The sequence below is a fragment of the Marmota flaviventris genome, chromosome 12 (genome assembly GCF_047511675.1).
Source record: "Marmota flaviventris isolate mMarFla1 chromosome 12, mMarFla1.hap1, whole genome shotgun sequence".
In the NCBI taxonomy this organism is placed as follows: domain Eukaryota; kingdom Metazoa; phylum Chordata; class Mammalia; order Rodentia; family Sciuridae; genus Marmota; species Marmota flaviventris.
The window spans coordinates 40,586,790-40,595,022 of NC_092509.1; the positions used below are offsets into that span (position 1 = coordinate 40,586,790).

General features: G+C 35.2%; 1 non-coding gene across 1 annotated transcript; it reads right to left on the minus strand.

The window, feature by feature from the left end:
* Positions 1-6,546: 6,546 nt before the first annotated feature.
* On the minus strand, positions 6,547-6,652 carry LOC114087242 (U6 spliceosomal RNA). Its single transcript, XR_003581777.1, has one exon. It is a non-coding gene; the product is annotated as a U6 spliceosomal RNA (small nuclear RNA).
* Between the last annotated feature and the right edge of the window lie 1,581 nt (positions 6,653-8,233).

Here is an 8,233-nt window from a genome sequence, read left to right on the forward strand (position 1 = left end):
CCTCATAATGGAGATTATAAACTCTGATGGACCAGCTTGGGGTATAGCTCAGAGTGCTTTCCTAACATACAAGGCCTAGGTTTGATTCATTTCACATGGATTTTACAGGAAACTCTCAGAAGTTACTTTCCTCTTCTTTTGTTGTTTGTATGCATTGAATTGCTTTATCTTACCATAAAACTTCCAAAAGGAACACAACGCTTCTTCCATCCCTCTGGCATCTAGGAGGTACCCAGGATTAGAAAGTGAATAAGAGGTTAGAGAAGTACCTAAACATGCTCCTTTTTTTTATCTCCTCTCAGTCTATGTTTCTGGTACTTTTCTTTCCTTCATTTTTTTCTCAGCAAAGGAAAGACAAGGGATGAATTAGGGACAGGGAAGGTGTTGACTGTAGAAAGCTAGATTTTTCACTGATAATTAATCCCCTTTTATTATAGATGAATTTCTTGAGAAAATATTTTTCATCATTTGCAATGTGATGCTTTTGAGATTCATAGTTACCTGTTAGCAAAACATTCATTGCCTTTTATGATTTCTCTTTTAATTAGCCAGGGAAATAGCCCTGGTGAAATAGAGTGGTATAATTCACTAAGTTGTCTTTCTTAAAGGGAGCAATCAGAATTTCACAGCCTCAGCTGTTTTCTTAAACTGGAAAGCACACAAATCCTCCAGAAGTATGCACTCTACATACCTACTAATAAGCCATACATTCAGTTGACAAATTTTTTCAATTTGTCTAAATCAGTGGTTCTCAATTTTAGGACAGTTTGCCCATATCTGAAATTTTTTATGTCACCACTGGAGAGGGGATACTGCTAGCATCTAGTGGGTAGAAGCCAGTGATGCTGCTAAACCTATGGACAGAGCAGCCCATACCACAAAGAACTATACAACCCAAAATGATGGTAATGCAAAAATTGAATTATTTACCCTGATTAAACAAATTTGGCAGTTATTCGCTTCAAATATATTCATTCTTTCCATCAGAACACACATTCTAATACTTTAATATCTGAAAGAGAATAACAAACTACATTCTATAAAGAATTCATTCTCTCATTTAGCTTCCCACAGGAAACTGTTTGAAGGGAAAAATACTTATTTTCTAAAGAAAAAAACAATTTTTTTTTTAAATTTCAAAACATTTCTTAAAATTAACTTCCTACAGAAGGGCTTTTTAAACAGTCATTCTGGCTCCAGTTGTTTTGAAATCACTCTAGAAATATGGATGTGAGCCTGGAAATCTGCCTAGTTTAGATAAGCAGGCCTATAACAGAAATTTTTTCCTTAAACTCAATCAGAACGAATCCATTAAGAGTTTAGAAGGCAAAGAAATTTTAAGAACATTGTTGAGATAATGTGCAAGCAAAGAAAACACGAGATTTATTCTGTTTAGGGTCAGAGATAATATTTCCTTCACATCATTCAATATTTTGCTAACATTTTTTCTTCCTTTTTCCCCCCGCCTTGTGTTACTGGGGATGGAACCCAAGGAATTGCCCATACTAGGCAAGCACTTTAGCACTGAATTACACCCCCAGCCCTATTTTTCCTTTCTAATGAGGCAAGGGAGATTTCTGTTGATTATTTGATCATTTTCCATATTTTTCTTTTATAATAATAGTATCATGCATAAAATTTGGTAGCCTCCATGTTTTCTATACCATCACAAATATTTTTCCATGCCAATTAACATTTTTAAAAACTATAGACTGAAAAATGTCATATTGATCTACCATAATTGATTTAACCATTCCCCAATTAATGAGATTTCACTTGTTTATTTTTCATCAAAATAAAAACATTTGAGATGAGTATTTTTGTATCTTAAAAAATACATTTTATACTTATATAAAAATATATCAGGTATATATTTTATAGATGATCTTTATCTTACTTCCATAAAAGGAATTAGAATTGCCTCATAGAGATTTCTTCCTGTTTCTTATTTATCAGACTTCTACCTTTCCTAGGGACTTTACCTGGCAAAGTATACAATGCCAAGTTTTAATAAATGCTGACTATTCAACATTCTAGACATTTATAAATGCCCAGAAAAACAATGGATGATACAAAGAAAGAATTGAGGATCCCTAACTTCTATCTTCATCCGGGCTGCATTTTTATGCCTTTTTGCGTAAGCCCCAAGGATTTGGGGGCTTACTTCCCTTCTGAAAATGAGATCATTTCCTAGCATTGAATAGCTGTTCTTGCTATGGTACTGGAACTGGAAAGAAGTTGGTCCAAATAGGAAGACCCCCTGCTCACTTAGTGTTACCTGAGAATGCAAGGACCCCCTTTTTTGCCTGGTGATGTCAACATCACTCCCTAACAATGTGCCCCAAATTCCCAGTTAACCAACTTTGGGAGAATTAAGGCCTTAACATTTCATTTTTGTTTTGTTTTGTTTTTTCTGTATTAAGAATTAGACCCAGAGGTGCTATATCACTGGGCTACATCTCAAGCCCTTTTTTACTTTTAATTCTGAGACGGGGTTTTTCTAAATTGCCCAGATTGGCCTTGAACTTATGATCCTCCTGCCCCAGCCTCCTGAGTAGCTAAGATTATAGACATGCACCACTATGGCTGGCTTTAAATTCTCATCTTTTCTTTGTTAAGTAATATTGGGAGTATTCACACATTTACTTGTCACAGTTCTGTATAGTGCAGTACCAGCAAATGATTAGCCAGATGGTTCACATTGCAAGGCACTGAAGGAATGGAAGAACACAGGGAAGCATCTTTAAGCCTGACTTCCTCACCTAATAAGCTCTGAGGATCTAGAGAAAGGAGTACTGAGAGCACAAGACCTATCTGGGAGGAAAGTCAGGCCCCGAGCCACTGTGGAGGGTCTGGGGCACTCTGAGGACAACACAGGAGCGATCAAGTAGCCAGGGAACCAGGTGAGAACAGTAAAATCCACATAGGGCAGACTTTTGCCTAATATATAGTTAATAACTTTGCCTTGGCTTCTGTGTATACAGTGCCAAACAAAAGAGGAATAGTACTTGGGTCATCCTAAAATATGCATCCTAATGTTATGAATGGAGTAGAAAAGAGAAAAGCCTTCTCAGGAAGTAAAAATACTTCCATTTTTACTAATAGTTTTCTCCATTCACAAATCTGTAATACTAATTTAAAGGAAAAAAAATAAACTTGAAAAACATTAATATGCATAGATGTTAAATTAGTTGGGAAAAGTATCTTCAAATTGTCACTTAATTTTTAATGAAAAACTGAAGCAACCTAAATGCTCACAGATGATGAGTAATCAAGTAAATTCTGCCACATACAGTGGTATTCAAATCATAAAAATAAGGTTGTACATCATATTTGTTGTTATAAAGAAAGCCATGAAATATTGTTGAGAGTCAAAACAGATTACAAAACTGAAGGCACCATTTGATCTGTTTATGAAAAGCTATTTCCATATTAATATATGTGCAACCAGACACAGCTAGCACACAACTGTAATCTGAGCTATATGGGAGCCTGAAGCAAGAGATTTGCAAGTCCAAGACCAGCCTGGGCAACTTAGCAAGACCCTGTCTCAAAAATAGAAAAGAGAAGAGTGCCCCTGGGTTCTGTCCCTCATACCAAAGGTATGAATGCATGCACGCACATACACACTCACCACACATACAGATGATTGTAGGAATATTCCCAAATAGACTGTTGACAATGATTATCTTCAAAATACATAATTAATTTGTATTTTGTAATTGTAAAATCTGTTTCTTCTCTAAAAGCAATAATGCATTTCCTCCCTCCAAAAAGAAAAGCCTAGCTAAATCCTTTTTATTTCAAGTGCTTCCATTCTGATAATCTAAATAAATGTGGTTTACTAAAAAGGATTGTAGAGTAAAATCCATACCCATGATAGAACAAAATTCAAGCTGGAGGACATCCATGACTGTAAAACCAGGAGACAAATGGAAGCAGCAATTCTGATGCAGGAAAAGAGCAACCTGGATTTTGACATCCTGTACAGAATCTTAAATCTTAGACTAAAAAAGCATCAACTGGTACATTTTCTTGCCCTTGAGCACTGATCATGTTATCTTTCATTTTTAACTTAAACCATAAAATTGTATTAGCTATGCTACAAATTAAGCTAAGCTGTCTTCTATCCAATCACTTCGATTCTGTCCTTTGGAGGGTGCTTCTGTCCTCTTTGAGTTGAAAGTGAAGGAATTGTATCATGCCTTTTACTTACAAAATATTTTAAAAGATAACATCTCCAAGAAAATAGTGTTTTTCATTGAAAAATATTTTCCAAAGATCTAAACTTGAAAGACAACAAAAATTAAATATTTGGTGTATAAAGGGAGGGTGAAAAGGAAGAATTTCAAACCCAGCAAACTAGGAACAATTCCTTTAAGAAACTTCCACTTAAAGGACCCTGGCACATATAGCTCAGAACCTTGTCCTAAATGAGGTGATGAGAGATTTACAGTACCTGCTTTGTAAAACCAGATTCAGTCCTGTTACTGCCCACTCTGGAATCCAGGTGTCTAACTGCTCAGCTAATGCCTGCTCCTCTACATCATCCACTCTTGACAAAAAAGCTGAGCTCTATAAATTAAATGGCATGATTAAACAATACATATACAAATCTGAATACCTACAATATTTCCACAGAATTACCAAAAATAAGAGCTTATTTTAATTGGTAGTGAAAGACATATAAACAAACTATTTGAGTAAATCCCTTGAATTCAATAAATCAATACGACAGAATTACACCAACAGTTACTTAGGTATCTACTATGGTCTGAAGGAACTGAAGACCCCATTGAATAGTTTGTAAGCATGGAAGAGTTACATTGCCAAATAAACAGCACACCTGATAATTTCTCCAAGGGCCAAGAAAAAGAAGCATCACTTTGGGCTTTACATATAAAGAAGCTTAATGGAATATTCATACTTACTTAGAAACAAAAATCCAAAAGATCAGTAGGGAATTTTGTCTTAATAATATAGTATACTAAATAGTATGCTGTTTTTGTGTCTGAAGCTTTTTTCTATAAGGTTGTAAGGTGAATCTGAAGAATAAAAAAAAAAAGAGAGAGATTATATTTAACAGTGGTCTTCATAAAGAATATTTTGTATGATTCTAATTATTTGAATAATGTTATATGTGCACACTTGTATATAGTCAGCATTCCAAAGTCTCCAATGAGAATATCCACATCATCCCAGTTCTACTCACATAACCACTGAAACAGATCAATTCTTTTTTAATTATTTTAGTTGCAGGGATTGAATCCAGGACCTAGCACATGCCAGGCACATGTCTGCCACTGAGCTACATACCCAACCCCAAAAGATTGGAATTTTTAAATGTTGACATCCTATAAAATGTAAAGAATTCACTAACTTTGTAAATAATATAAATTGCTTACAAAAATTTTATTTGGAAATGCAGCGTTGACATTTTTTGGCAATCCAATTCAGTTAGAATAACCATCACAGTCTCAGAGAAGCAGAACCAAATTTTAATTTGAACTAAAAATTTATACTTTATTATATTGGTAATGCCTCTTCTTTCCCTTTTTCCTTTTCTTAATTGGTCATTTTTAGTTATACATGACAGTAGAATCCATTTGGACATAATTATACAAGCATGTAGTATATCTTATTTTAATTAGGATCCCATTCTTATGGAAGTACATGATGGGGGGATTCACTGTGCTATATTTATATATGTATATAGTTTTTCCTGTCACCCTTCCCTTCCCCTCATTCCCCTTTGTCTAAACTACTGAACTTCTGTTCTTGCTCTCCCCCCTCCTTTATTGTGGGTAAACTTCCACATATCAAGAAAACATTCGACCTTTGTTTTTTGGGGATTTGCCTTATTTCTACTAGCATGGTATTCTCCAGATCCATGCATTAACTGGCAAATGTCATAAAGTCATTCTTAATGCCTAAGTAATATCCATTGTGTATATATGCCATATTCATCTGTTGAAAGGCACCTAGATTGGCTCCATAACTTAGCTACTTTGAATTGAGTTACTATAAACACTGATGTGACTGCTTCACTATAGTATGCTGACTTTAAATCCTTTGGATATATACCAAGGAGTGGGATAGCTGGGTCAAATGGTGCTTTCATTCCTCCGTTTTTTGCAGAATCTTTATACTGCTTTCCAGAGTGGTTGCACCAATTTTCAGTTCCTCCAGCAATGTATGAGTGTACCTTTTCTCCACATCCTCACCAGCATTTGTTACTTATATTCTTCATAATTGCCATTATGACTGGAATGAGATGAAATCTCAGTGTAGTTTTAATTTGCATTTCCCTAATTTCTGGAGAGGTTGTCTTCTTTATCCTGAAAGCTAAGACCTCTGCAGGCAGAGCTTGCTGCCATGTCCCCAACTCCTGAAATAGGACCTAGGACATAGCATGTGAACAGAAAATGTTTGTTGACTGAATAGACTGATATCTCCTACTCTTTAAATTCTTTTTTTTTTTTTCACTTTTAGATCCACTTTTATTTTCTCTTTTCCTCCTCACATACAGAACTTCTCCACACACATTAAAATATGGAATGCTTCACAAATTTGTGTGTCATCCTTACACAGGGGTCATGCTAATCTTCTCTGTATCATTCCAATTTTAGTAAATGTGCTGCCAAGCAAGTATCTCTCTGAATTCTTATAACCTAACAGCCTTTGTTTTATTTATGCTGCATTCCATCTTATATTCTTCCTGCATATTACATAAGCAAGTATAAAACATTATTTGTGGACTTTAGAAACTTTCATAACTTTGTTGATATTAATCTCTCAAATCATGTTAGATAGTTACACCAGCTAGCAATTACATTTGAAGTATTCATGAAATAAGGAATCATAATATGTTAAATATATGTGGGAAGAAAGTACTTATTTAGAAAGTACTTTCATTACGGGTGTGAAAGCTATATTAATGGGATGCTTTCTGGGATAGAATCAGATTATTAACAAAATGTGGTGCATTAGTTTGCCGGGGCTGCCATAACGAAGACTGGGGAGCTTGAGCCACAGAAATTGATTTCCTCACAGTTCTGGAGCCTAGACGTCCAAGGTGAAGCTCTCATCAAGGTTGGTTTCTTCTGAGGGCCTTTCTCCCTGCTTGAGAATTGTCATTATCTTCTTGTATCTTCACACGATCTTCCCTTTATGTCTGTCAGTGCCCTAATCTGTTCTTATGAGGACACCAGTCATACTGGATTAGGGCCTAAAAATATAACCTTATTTTACTTTAATTGCCTCTTTAAAGATCCTGTCTCCTAATATGATCATTTTCTGATACACTCAACATATGAATGGGGTACAATTCATCCCATTATATGGGAATAGAGAAAAGATTATAGTACAGTATGTAAAATATGTTTTTGCTAATGTTACCAAGTTTTAAAACACTAGATTACCTTGGCAAGCTAGACTTGTGATGTTAATCAAATTTTATTAGCAGCCAGTATCATAGTTGGAGGGAGAGAGGAAATAGAGATCAAATCCTACTGAAACATCAAGATGCCATTTCCCTAAAACCTAGGATTCACCTCATAATCAGTTACAGAAGGATTAGGTGATTGGCCCTGTTTTCAGAAATGAGCCTAGGTTTGAAAGCACAAGTTTTCTTTATTAATATTTAATAAATTCTTACTTCTAAATGTTGATCCTGGCCCAGGTGTTTTGTTTTGTTGAGATGGTCTCATTATGTTACCCAGGATGGTCTTCGACTTCTGGGTTCAAGCAATCCTTCTGCTTCATTCTCTGGAGTATCTGGAACTATAGGCAGCGCTGCCATATCTCGTTGATTCTTGCACATTATAATCTAAAATATCTTCTCCCAATACCTTAGTCATTGAATTCTTGCCTATAAGAATGCTTTATTAACACATCCTAGTATTCAGTTGTGATTGTAGTAATCTGTCTTGCTACTTCTCTGCTTCATGCCTCATTACATTCACTATTGCCTTTAAAACAAACAAAAAACTAATACAATTTCACAGCCATCCAAAAGAAGCCCAGAATAGTAAAATTTTTTGGACAAGATATCTGTTATACCAATTAGTTCAATATCAGGCCTATTTGCTTTATAACCTTAGATTTGTGAAATTCTGCCCCTCCACAGATAATTCACCCCTTCAAACATGCCCACTTCATTTAATTCTAAAAAGAAACAAAGATGACCCTCCTTTGACTTGACTCTGCAGCCCCTTTCCATATCCTGTTCCTT